Genomic DNA, 14,352 nt, shown 5'->3' on the forward strand with positions numbered 1-14,352 from the left:
GGACAAATCCATAGAGCCAAGGAACCCACTTTAGTGGAGATTAAATTGTTCTGCAAAGTGATGATAATTTGAGTGTTGAGACATCTTATTAAAAAATAAATCACTCAGTGATTCTTCTGATTATGTGAAAAGTTCCAGTTTTTTTTGTAGCCTTTAAAACTTCTCAAACAGTTTCTGATTTCCCCCTTTAAATAAGGAGAGAGCATTCCACAAGTTCAGAATCATCAGGGTCATAGCCATTACCAAATGGAATCTATTAATTAATAAAGTTGTTTTGTTTTCCTTGTATTAATTTCTTTACAATTACAGTCTATTAAGAGCAAATGCTACCTGTTTAAAATGTATTGAACTGATATCTTTTCTTTCTTTTATAGATGTAAGTAAAATAAATCACTTTAAAGAAAATTATTGAGTTAATAATAGTATAGGCAGAGGGCTTCCCTGGTGGTGCAGTGGTTGAGAGTCCGCCTGCCAATGCAGGGGACACGGGTTCGTGCCCCGGTCTGGGAAGATCCCACATGCCGCAGAGTGGCTGGGCCCGTGAGCCATGGCCGCTGAGCCTGCGTATCCGAAGCCTGTGCTCCGCAACGGGGAGAGGCCACAACAGTGAGAGGCCCACGTACCGCAAAAATAATAATAATAATAATAATAGTATAGGCAGAATGAATATATATGGCAAACCTTATCAAGGTGATAATGAATGACTAAGGTTTCAGGAAAATGGACAAGGTCTTCATTTTTGTTCTCTGTTGAATTCTCAAGTCTTTGAACAAAGTGTGGTACATAATCAAAAAATATTTGAGTGACTGAATCTTTAATTGGAATTTAAGACAGAGTAGCAAGTAGGAGTGTCCTTGGAGAGACATTCTCAAGCTATATCATATAGGCCAATCCATATTTTGTCTACCCAAGAAACTGATCCTACTGTTCAGAATGTATTGCTTATCTTCAAAATCTGTCTCATTATATAATTAAAATTTTTTTGAAATATAGCAAATTTGAAATTTGAGCTACTGCTGAGGACTTTTGAATACTTTTGAAGCTTAACAAGTAATGTCTTAACTGACTAGGTATATATAAGAGTAACAAAATATGAATTTCTTTATGTTAAAAAATAATGTCCTTAAATTATTTTATGTCCTTATAAATTATTTTGATCATTTGATTATTTATAAGGTAAATCCCTACATATTTCCATTACAGCTAAAATTTTATTACTAAACCACAAAAATTAGGCTGTTGACTACAAAATTTAATTTTATTTTTTGTGGTCATAAAATGATATGAAAATTAACTGCATGAGAGATGCTTGTTTTATCTTTAATTAGGCATAAAAACATCTTTAAACGAGGAAGACAAAAGCCGTTATAGGTCATTAAAGAGCAGTGAATTTTCAGGGCTTTAAGTAAATTTATCTGTTAAAGAATTTTTTTAAAAAGAAAAAAACAAATGGCAAAAATATAGCCTATATTGTAAATATATATTTTACTGAGGATGCTATCAATGGAAGGATCGTTAAAACAGTTCTGTCTTTCCTTTTACTCCCTGTTTGATACAGCTAACATTTCACCAGTGGTTTGATGAGTTGAACTCTCTCTAGTAAATGATATTAAATATGAGATCTTTCTTGCAGCATTAATGAGAAATTAACTTTTGATTGTGTTAGGCTACTTAGATTTTACTGTGGTTCTTTCCTACAGCATTGCTAAGTCTATTTTGATTAATATAGTATATGTAACATAATCTAACATATTATAATAGTTACAGTAAAAGGCTTGGCCCAAAAGAAACCTCATATCCATTAACATTCACTTCCAGTTCTTCCCTCCCCTTGGCCCCTGGCAAGCACTAATCTACTTTCTGGCTCTATGGATTTGCTTTTTCTGGACATTTCATATAAATAGAATTGTACAATATGTGTCTGTTTGTGAATGACTTATTTCACTGAGATTAGTGTTTTCAAGGTTCATTCGTGTTGTACTTCATTCCTCTTAAAGCTGAATAATATTACATTTTATGCATATATTACATTTTGTCTATCCATTTATTAATTGATGGACATTCGGGTTGTTTCTAGCTTTTGACTATTACGAATAATGCTGCTGTGAACATCTGTGTACAGTTTTTTGTGAGTATATATTTTCAGTTCTTTTGCGTCTTTACTGAAAAGCGGGATAGCTGGGTAATATAACTCTAGGTTTAATTATTGAAAAAATAAAACTTTTTCCAAAGTATCTGCACCATTTTTCATCCCCACCAGCAATGTATGAAAATTCCTATATTTCCACATTATCGCTGACACTTGTTATTGTCCATCCTCTTGATTACAGACATCTCAGTGGGTGTAAAGTGGTGTCTCCTTGTGGTTTTGATTTGCATTTTCAGAATAACTAATGATATTGATCATCATTTCATGTGCTTCTTGGCTGTTTTTACATCATCTTTGGAAAAGTATCTTTTCCAATCTTATGTCCATGCTTTAATTGGGTCATTTATCTTTTAATTGTTGAGTTGTAAGGGTTCTTTATATATTTTGGATACTAGTCCCCTATCAGATATATGCTATACAAATATTCTGTCCCTTCAATTGAATTTTGATTATAGAAAAAACATTTAAAAAAACAGTGTGGGTGGTGAGTCAGGAGAGATGAGGAAGGAAGAAGGAAGAACAATTATGACGTTACTGGGGTAATTCAAGAGAGAAATCATGAGGCAATAGTGCTATCGAAATGGAGAGGAAATAGGGGAAATTTAAAGAGTTATTTTCTATACGATTTGTTAATAACATAAAATAGGTAAAAAAGCTGGGCTTTGCTGTGAGACAGTCTAAGTTGTAATCCTTGCTGCTCCTCTTCCTAGCTGTAAAATCATGGTGCTTATGGTATCTGGGGAACATAAGTTGTACACACAATTTTTATTTAAAAAATAGCCCTTAAATATTATTTTTTCATTCAAATTTGTTCAAATAGTGACGTTTGTGGGACATTTTAGAAGAAAAAATTTCTGGAGCACCTACGAGCAAATTTTAATGAAAGTTATGTTTCCGGGAATTTTGGAAGAAGAATTGTATGTTGCACCTATGTTCCCCTCTGACTAGTTGTATAATCTCGGGCAAGTTAATTAAGTATCTTTGGAAATCAGTTCTGTCATCGGTGAAATTGGATAATATTTCTCCCATACAGAGTTAGAAAAAAGAAAATGTGGTGGTTAATAGCATGATTTTTGAATTCAAACTACCTGCATTCAAGTTATGCCAGCTATGATCTGTGTTAACTTTAGGAAATTATATAACTCACTGTGCTTCAGTATCACCTGGGAAAAATGGAGATAATATTTAACATCAAAATGATGTTATGAAGATTGAACTAATACAAATTAAACTCTTAGTGTGGTATCTGATAAATATAATTTCCTAATAAATATTAGCTGTTATTGTAAATGTTACATAAAATAATTTAAGTGGCATACTGATTTTAGAGCCTGGATATAAAGGGTAGTCAGTACATGCTTGGTGCTATCATTATAATAGCCATTATTATTAAATGTCAGAGAAAGAAAAAATTGAGAAGTTGGGGATGAACACAGTTTCTAGTTTGATAAGGATCGTGCTACCATTCATCATTCAAGAAAAGTAGCAAGCCAGACGGAAAATAGACATTAATTGAGGATATTAAGTCAGATAACTTGGTAAAACGTCCAGTAGATAACTGATCGTGTTCATTTGAGCACTGGTTAAAGGTAGGACTTGAAGACTGCTTAAGATTTTTCCAGACTGAAAGAGTTTGTCATTCTAGGCTTTAGCTGGAGAGAGGGCTGATGTAATGAGAAAATACAGTATGTATAGATCCTTGGTTCACTTGGAGGAAGTAGAGGATGGGAGGAGAGAAGCACAAAAAAGGAGCTCAAGGTAAATTGAACATAAAAATGATGTGAGAAAGTAGGAAAAAAAGTATATTGTTTGTAAAGGAAAAACTTCAGTCATCCATCTTGGATTTATAAGTGAAGGAGTCTGTGTCTAAGGGAGTTAAGTGCAGTAACTATAAGTTATGAATTCAAAAGCAATTATTGGCTTTATAACTTTTCTAGATTTTTGTTGTAGGGAAGAGAAATATACTTACAGTAATTACATCAGTCAGGGTCCTGGTAAGACACACATATGGGTTCAACTTGGCCAAGAAGGAGAGTTTAGTAAAATGACTCTTTACGATGGAGAGAGCATGGTTTAGAAAAATCAAGGGGTGATACTCTATGTCCATGCAACTAACAATCAGAGTGACGTTACTGGACCTAGGTTGAAAGAGGCCGGGGAGGTAACAATGATCAGATCCTGGAGAAGGAAGTTTATAGAAAAGGTGGTGTGTCAGCAGACCACAACCAACCAGAGGTGATGTCACATGAAATATGAAAGAATGAATATCTTTACGTGACTCTCTCTACTCACTCTCATCTCCTGGCTTTGTTTCATTGGCTGAAGCCTAAGCCTGTTGGCAAGGGAATCATTGATGCCTCCTGGGTTCAGCACCCTGGGACACAGAACAGGGTGGAAAAAGATGGAGAAGGTATCTGCAGAGACTCACAAAAGGTAGTCAGCATAACAGTGGAAGCAAAACATAAGTGAATATCTAAAAAAAATTACTGCATCACACAGGAGAAAATTAGTTAAAATAAAATATAAAATAATGGTTTAAATGAGGTTTCATCTTAGGCTTAGTTTACTTTATCATACATCTCTGACCTGTCCCACAAAAATAAATTCATGGGAAGATTTAGTCAGAAATATGAAAATTACTTTAGAAAAAAATTAAACTTCTTAATGGCTACATAGTAAGCCAACAGACTTTAAAATGTTGCTGCATAATAACCAACTTGCTGTGATTGTCCAAGCCCTGTGGGGTTCAATATGAGTGCTATGAAGTGGAATGAAAGGATATAGTGAAACAGAGTTCCTCAATTGATTTTAATAACCTTTGAAATTAGAAATAGATGTTCTCTAACAAACAGCTTAAACTTCTCACTTTTCAATTAAAGACTCTTACGCTGTAGCTTTTCAAACAAGTTCTGGTATTAAAGGAAAGTGGATTTGTATATACACCTTTATCTCATTTTAGTTGTACATTATCCATAACCCATTTTCTAATTTAAAAAATCATATTCCATAATAATAATGATACTGAAAAGTAATAAGGATAACAATTAAATTTCTTTAAATTTCAATTGAATTTAGAAACTTATTTTTTTCTCAGTATCTTAAAATTCTTTATATCAATCTAGCATCACAATTGTGAGTTTTTTCCTTACCAGTGTGATAACTGATTGTGCGTGGCTTATTGTCCATTCACAGTTACCACTGGAGATGTTGAAGCAGAAAGAGACATCCAACAGAACCATCTAAGTTTCAGACACATTGTTCCCTGCCTCTATTACTAGTAGCAACCTTATCTCTTTATGATAATCAGGTCTCATTACTCTTCCCAGTATAGTAACTTTCTCTTTGCCTTCTTGTCATTTGGTACCAAAATGTCCAGGTGGCGACCACAGCTGTAGGTTTAGTAACAAACACTTGCTGTGTCCCTTGATAGAAGCATTCCATCCCATACGCCTTCCCAAACCAGTGCCTCTAATCCAGTGGAACCTAAAGCTGTGGGAGAGTTGAGCAAACATTCCCCAAGTGGTTTAGTAGGAGTGATGATGAGAGAGTCTACCCCTATTCCCATACCTTGGATCCAGCCCTATATATTCTAGCTTTTGAGAAAATATAACCATATAATGGCTTTTGGTTTAAAGTATATACTGAATCTTGAAGAACAGCATCCCAACCCCCAACCTCTCAGAATATGATCCTCAGACTGAAGACTCAGCTGGGCATTTAAGAGGCCATTAAAAATTTTATTAGCTTGGGAGCTTTTGGGTGATAAAGTATATAGTAGGACGAGAAGGGTCCATGGTCATATGCTCTCTGCTGTACCTCCTATGCCATAAAAAGGGTCCTCAGCATCAATTACAGCTCAACCTTGTATCTAACAGTCCTTGAAGAACCTGTTTTCCACTTCCTTCCATGTGCAGCTATATAGATACATATCATGGATCCCTCTGGGGCAGACTGGGAGAATACCTGCTATACCTGCTGTGGTGTTACAGGGTCCTTCCTTAATGGTACCCACCGTCCCTTTCAGTTGGGAATCAGAAATGGCTTAGGTCTAGAAACTGAGTAACAGATCAATGATTTTTCCACCATTGCAGCTGACATCAGCCTTCTTGACACATGCTCTTGATATTTTGGGGTTATATAAGTCAAGAAGTGCTATTACTGGCTGCTCCTCAATCTTGCTTCTAGAACTACCATGATACATAAGCCCTTCTTCTAATCATCAGCATGGGCATCTCTTTGCCAGAAGAATTTTTCTGGCTTCTCCACTTTGCCCATGCAGATTGGAATGCAAGGGAACTAGTGCCCGCCTCTCACCCCCCCATAACATTCTTCAAACAATGACTAGTGGGAATTTGTAGATAAATACCACTGCCCCCTCAGGTTTTCATTGAATAAGTTTGAACTGTGAGACTACTCTGTGTTAGATCAGTCTCCAGGTGACCACAGTAGTAAATTTTCTTAGTCGACTTTGCTTCTCTTGTCTCATTTTTCCACTATGCTACGTGTGCTACCTGGGCTCACCTTCCAGTACACTACTTGCACTCAAATCCTTGTTTTAGGGTCTAATTGGAGTTGGGGGGGGAGTGAAATTAAATGCCAACAGGGTCCCATTTCTGGTGACAAATAGAATGTGATAGTGCCTAGGATGCTGTAGTATCACTAAGACCTTCACCTGTGGTGAATTGGGATGACATTCAGGTGGAAAGTGATGCATGGGCTTATATAATATTACTAGCACTTGTGAGATATGGGGTATGATATAAAGATTGTGGAGTTTGTTGGTTGGTGTAAACTGCCCTCAAGGTATGGAAAGAAGAAAATAACAGCTTTAGGTCATCCAATTCTTAAATCAGTGCATAGTGGAACAGCTCAAAAGTATTTAAAGAGACCTTCACCTCCTGTAAATCTGCTGTATGACATTTCTTTCCATCTTGGCCCGGAAAAAGTTCTAAAAAATACCAGTGGATAACCACACTGAAATGTAAAATTTGTGATGATGATAAGCATAAGCCAAAATAATGTGAAACAAAAGATCACATGTCAATAAATATGGCTAGGATAACACTCGTAACTCTGTTTCACCCATTATGAAGATATAAAATAATCATTTTCTCTCCAAATATAGACTCAGCTTTACACACATGAAAATTTTTGTAGCTTCCCTTTGCAATTGTCCATTCTTGGGTAATTCAGAACCTAGAAACAGCATTTAGTTTTTCTGATTGATAGATGACATTTTGTATCTAGAAATTTTTGGAATTTAAACAATGTTCCCTCTAAGAAATATTTCCAAGTTATGGTGAGAACACAGTTCTTATAAAGTGACCTGTAATTTGACCTCAGAGCCTTTGCAACAAAAATCCTACACGCTTGTTAAATTTCAGTATGATGAAAACTAATAAGCCAACAATTTGCACAGGGTAACTGAGAATCCTGCATCTTTTTAAAATCTGTAACAGCATTTGAATGAATAAAAGTTAACATTGGAATCACTTATACTTTTTCTTGTAAAAATTACAGCTAGTTTTTATGTTTCATAATATGTTTTCTAAAAAAGAATGTGATACTCTAAAGATAAGCATCGATTTATCATAATAACTGAGTGTTTATTAAAAAGTGTTAATTTCTCCATCTGTTTAGGTCATCATTGATTTCTTTCATCAGTGTTTTACAGTTTTCTGAGGACAAGTTTTTCACCTCCTTAGGCAGGTTTATTCCTAGGTATTTTATTCTTTTTGTTGCAATGGTAAATGGGAGTGTTTCCTTTAAATTCTCCTTCTGATTTTTCGTTGTTGGTGTATAGGAATGCCAGAGATTTCTGTGCATTAATTTTGGATCCTGCAACTTTACCAAATTCATTGATTAGTTCTAGTCGTTTTCTGGTGGCATCTTTAGGATTTTCTATGTATAGTATCAGGTCATCAGCAAACAGTGACTATTTTACTTCTTCTTTTCTAATTTGTATTCCTTTTATTTATTTTTCTTCTGTGATTACTGTGGCTAGGACTTCCAAAACTATGTTGAATAAGAGTCGTGAGAGTGGACATCCTTGTCTTGTTCCTGATCTTAGTGGAAATGCTTTCAGTTTTTCACCATTGAGTATGATGCTTGCTGTGGGTTTGTCATATATGGCCTTTATTATGTTGAGGTAGGTTCCCTCTATGCCCATTTTCTGGAGAGTTTTTATCATAAATGGGTGTTGAATTTTGTCAAAAGCTGGACTTGAGGACATGGGGTGGGAGGGTGAAGCTGGGGCAAAGTGAGAGTATCATCGACATATATACACTACCGAATGTAAAAAAGTTTGCTGGTGGGAAGCAGCAGCGTAGCACAGTGAGATCTGCTTGCTGCTTTGCAGTGACCTAGAGGGGTGGGGTAGGGAGGATGGGAGGGAGGCTCCAGAGGGAGGGGATATGGGGACTTGTGTATGCATATGGCTGATTTGTTTTGTTGTGCAACAGAAACTAACACAGTATTGTGAAGCAATTATACTCCAATAAAGATCTATTTTTTAAAAAGTGTTAATTTTTAAAATCTTGTATCAATCTATAGTTTAAGTAGAACTAAAATGCTCTGTTGATTTCTTCATGAATCCACCTGACATTTTCTGATCACCTCCTGTACACCAGCATGATGATTGGTGCTAGGAGCTTATAATAGAGTATGACATCAGAGACAGTTAAAATATGCACAAGGCTCTAGAGTGCAGATACTCAAGCTGCCTGAAGGAGCCAGGAAAATACTATTAAGGAAATAAAGCTTGAGCCCAAACTAAAAGTGTTAATAAAAGTTGGTCAGTGGTTTTTCAGTAATTCAACTGCAAGTAGTTCAGCCTGGGAGGATGGGGGAAAGGGAGATAAACCTGGAGAGGAAAGTGGACACCCTGGCTGTTTGGACAAGATCTGGAGGATGGCATACTGTGTCAGGGTGCCTGGGCTATTGGAGAGTCTTCATTATTCTCTTTTTCTTGTTGACTTCTGACTGACCCTGTACAGTCCTTCCTGCTATGTCAGGAGTCTGGGCATTAGCCTTCCATCAGTTTCTAGGGCTTACTTGAAGATGTTTCCTTTCTCCTACATTTGGATATTGAGACATAGGTGAAATGGCTTCTGCAAATTCTTGACTTTGATAACAATGACGTTCCTATAATAACTGGCCTGAGAAATTCTTTCCTAACACTCTGTTTTTCAAGCTACTTGTTAATAAAACCTAACTTCTCTTCTACCCATGCCATGATTTTGCCAACATTTTTTCCCTCAAATGAAAATAGGTGAGAAATACATCATGTGTGATAGACAAATTGTTCCTTTTGGTTTTATTCTCTTTTGAGTTTTTAAATAAATATATGCATTAACTCCATTGTTTTGATTTACCTTAGAATTATTATGTAATGAGCATTTTAATCAAAGTTGCTTTTAAAAATGATGTTGAAAGATTAGGTTTTATCTCTTCCCTTCCATGCATAATTATAAATGTGTACTCTTCATTTCCTCAGCTCACTGTGATATTTAATTTATATTTATATACAGTTTTCTATATTTACAAATTAAATGTAATTCCAAAGAAACTTATCCATCTGTAATAATAATCAGTGGTAACAAAAAGTGAAAATAAAGCTATTGATATATTTCAAAACTGAGTAATAGATTATGACTTTTACACGAAGATGCTGCTTTGAAATGTAAAACTTAGCTGATTGGCAAAACGTGAGAAAACTTTAAAAACAAATTAAAAAAAATTTAAAAAGTCAGTAAAAGCTCTTTTCAAATTAGAAAGCAAAATGCAGATTAAAACAAAAAAAGTCTTAAGTTTCTGAAAAATTTACTAGGACTTTGAAACCTAACTCATCAGATGGGACTTAAAAATACAGAACTTTGTATTAGAAGTAGAATTTTTTTTTCCTGTAAATGGAAGGAACATCTGGGCAGACTCAGACGAAAACAGAATGCCACAATCAGCTTATAATACAAGCCAATTCAAATGGAAGGAGACGATTCTCAAAAAAGAAAACCCATTTTGAGAATAAAGGAACATACTCAAAACCTACAATTTATTCTTAATGATGCTTCATTTTTCATTTGCTTTATAGCAGCCTTCCACCCAAGGGGCAAAGATTGACAGACTACTCCTTAGTCCCTTAATTTTAGCTGCCCCCTTAACTATGACTCTGGGGCTGGAATGCAGAAACAGGACAATAAATCAAAGGAACAAAGAACCTTTAAAACTATAAGGCAGAGGGGAGAAGGAAAGTATGCTGAAAAATTCCCATCACATGCATCCTTAATAATTGATAAAAACTATCTAGTTTGCTGAGTCCACTTATACATTTTTCAAGACAGATACATTTGTTCATTGTTTTCCCTGTCTAACTTTCAGCAACACAGAGTGCTGTTTCACATTTCCTCTTTGATGTTTTACTCTATCAAGTTACATAAAATTAGAGTAAATTGGGTTTGGTTTTAGAAATACTCATACTTGCCATGTCTTCAGCACTTTCAAGACATACAATGTACATCTTTGTTGGTTTGAAGGAAACCTTCATTTAAATGTCATCTTTTAAAAAGAAATACACTGATGCTTTCCTCGAATTTAGGGTTTCTCTTTAGATAAATCTAACACTTCTGAGACAAGCCTTAATTTGCCAACTCCAAAGCATGAACACCAGTGCTTTTTAGCCTCTTGAATTGTGAGAGACCAGATCGCATTAGATTTTTTTTTCTGATTTACATGTTTTATACTTTAGTAGTTGAACTATGTTTTATATGCGCTGAAATATGATAGTTAATTTCCTTTACACAGGCAATAAAATATCCTTGACCTAATAACTAAGATGCATGCTTATCAAGGCAAACAGTTGTCATCCTAGTGTTCATTACTATTTTATTTCTGTCATTATAGCATGGTTAAAAGCATAGTTAGGTCAGGTGGAAAGCTCAAGAGTGAGCTCTGGATGGTTTTTGGTCTTGGGAAGCTTAAGAATGGTTAGCAGTGCTTTGGAGTGGCCAAACTGACCTAGGTATTTAACATCTCAAGAACCTTGGCAAGACTATGTCATAGTACAGGTTAGGATTAGTAAAATGATCATTGGACGGAACTGAGGAGTTGGTTAAGATTTCCTGCTACTAACTCAAAATAGGGGTGTTGAGGATGAGGAAAGATGCCTGGAAATGATACACATGCTTCAATTCCATTGAACTTTGCAGGGAAACTAAAAATGAGCCTGGACTATGGCAGTGCCCATTCTCAGGCTTATTAAATTTAGGTGGTCAGGGAATATTTGTAAAATATAGTTGGGGGTGAAGAAGGTTTGTCTAATGCAGTAGTTTTTGTGTACAGTATGTAATTAGTTTCCTTAATTTTAAAAATTCTGTTCTTAAATTTAGAAGTTAACTCACAATCTTTCTACCTTATGTATGGCATTAATATTGTAATAATTGCATGTAAATAAGTAATAAGATACATAGAAAAGTAGCAAAGCATTTTTATGATTATCATCCATCTTTTATGTCAGAAGAAAAAAAAATGTTAGCTCATAAATTCACTTTTCGGCAGTCTTTATTTTTTCCTTTTCTGAAAACTTTAGATCACATTATGCCAAATCTCTAAACTTCTTTTTTCTTTCTTGTAATCAGATTCTCCATCTTCTTTCAACAATTCCCATTCTGTTAGCAGATGTGCTACATCTAAAGAGAATTGCTCTGCCTCTCTTATTTACAGTGGAAAAGGATTTGCTTATTTATCTTTAACATTCTAGAAGCAATTTCACATAAAACACTCAGTGATGATGGGCATGGCAATATTCAAGTGATGCAAAAATGATTTGTTTTTCCTGGTTCATTTGGGAATGGTCATGATTCTGAAGAATGCGATTCAGGCTTTCAGAAAAAAACACCCTTTGTGTTTTTGTGTCTTTCATATATCAAGAATAAATGCCACCTTCACAACGAAGTAAAATGTTAACTCTCTTAAAATGCAAGTGTTATGATAACACAGGGAGACAAGGGGGGACTAAATACCCTGACATCTCCCTCCTCTTGAACTTAGATCTGCTGCTGATGACTCCACTTGTCCTGGCTCCATCAGAAACTATAGGGCAGGGAGCCTAGGTGGGACACTGTAAAGATCAAATGCAGGGCGCAGAGTCAGGCAGAGATGGATTAAATAGCAGATTAGACAAAACTTAAAAGATAATTAGTGATTTAGAGGTAGGTCTGAGGAAATTACTGAGTAGCATAGAGAAACAAGGATTTGGAAAATAGGAAAGATTAGTTAACTGACATGAAGATTGGAATGGAAAAGTGTTTTCTATTCCTAATGGGTGTCCTAGAGGAAAGAATACAAATAATGGGGGGGGGGTGGAAATATTAAAGGAGAAGATAATAAAAGGAATCATTATTCAATAACAATAGAAAACACATACATAGTATCTACTATGTGCAGGTTATTGTTCACAGCACTTGACTTTCATTAAGTTAATCCTTGTAACAACCTTATGAGTAGGTATAGGATGAATCCATAGCTACAAGAAACACAATAATTATTGAACAGTATAAATTAAAAATAAACTGACAATCAGATACCTTGTAGTCAAACTACAGAACAAATAAAAAGAGAATTGCTCTCTGGAAAAGAACCAGAATAAAAGTAATAACAATTAGGTTGGTAACAAAAATTTTAAGAACAGTGAAATAATAGCTTAAATGTATAGAAAGAAAATAACTATAAAGCTAGAATTAAGTGTCCAGCAAAACTGTTTTCATGTATGAGGGAATCATAATAATACTTTAAGATAAAAACAGAATATTTGCCATCAATAGAAATTCACTATAGGAACTTCAGAATGAACATACTTCAGGAGGAAAAAATTGATTCCAAAAAGAATGTTAAGCAGCAAGAAAGAATGGAAAGCAAATTGGTAAACATTTAACTAAATTTAATCAAACGTTGTCTTTATAAAGTAATAGTAATAATTTCTAAATTAGAGTATAAAAGAAGATAAAATTAAACAATAGCATGTAGCTTGGAAGGAGGTTGACAGGAATCAAACTGTTGAAAAAGTTATATTTTTTGAAATAAGAGTGAAGAATGACATATTCTGTTCATCAGTTGAGAATCTCGAAGACAATAATCATAAAGATTAAAATACAATGTATAATATTCTCAAGCCGGTTAAAGAGAAAAGACGTACCAAGAACCAAACAAATATAGCATTTCAGTCAATCCAAGAGAAAGCATGAATGGAGAAAAAATAGCAAAAGTGGAACTAGCAAAACCCAAACTGCTAGAAATAAGTCAAAATATTTATAATTCACGATACACTTAATTCTTTCCAGTTGAAAGGCAGAATGACTGGTTGTATTTAAAAAAAAAAAAAAAATCAGCCTTACATTGAATTCCAGAAGCACACATAAAACCTAAGGAGACAGAAACACTGAAGGTTACAGTAGAAAAAGATTAGTCAGGAAAATATATTTTTTTCAGGAAAAATTGTTAAAAAGATGGGGTAGTTTTCAAAATAATTTTTAAGTAGCATTCAGTAACTGTTAACCAAAAAGTGTTATTAGGGATAAAGAAGTCAGAACATATGGTGATTTACCAATAGCTATATATCAACTACTGTTGTATGCATGTAAGTATTAACTTGTTTAAACCTCATTTAAATCCAACAGGTAGGCAGTATTTATATTTCCATTTTTTAGGTGAAGAAATGGAGGGATGGAGGTTAAATAATTTGCTTAAAATCAGACAGATAGTAAGGAATAAGATTAGGATTGAAATCCAGAAGGCAATTTGTCTCCAGAGTCTATCCACCTAATAAAAGGCTTAGTATACTAGAAACTTTTAATGGCCTCAAGTATATAAAGGGAAATTTGATAAAACTACAGGGAGAACTAGACAAATAAAAAAAAAGATTAAAAGATTTCAATAGCTTTCTAAATTATTAGAAGATTAAGCAGGTGAAAAATTCGCAAGATGAAGAATTGAACAACACAATTTAAAAGTTTGATTTAACAGAAATTAATACACTCTGTGCTCTTTATCAAAACTTTTTAAAGGCAAGGATAATACATTTGTTATCTGCTGCTGACTAACAAATTATTCGAAAACATAGTGGCTCAAAAAAACATGATTTTATATCACATTTCCTGCAGGTCAGGAATTCAGGTATGGTTTAACTGAGCGCTCTGGCTCATGGTGTCTTT

This window comes from Orcinus orca, chromosome 9, assembly GCF_937001465.1.
Source record: "Orcinus orca chromosome 9, mOrcOrc1.1, whole genome shotgun sequence".
NCBI classification, from domain to species: domain Eukaryota; kingdom Metazoa; phylum Chordata; class Mammalia; order Artiodactyla; family Delphinidae; genus Orcinus; species Orcinus orca.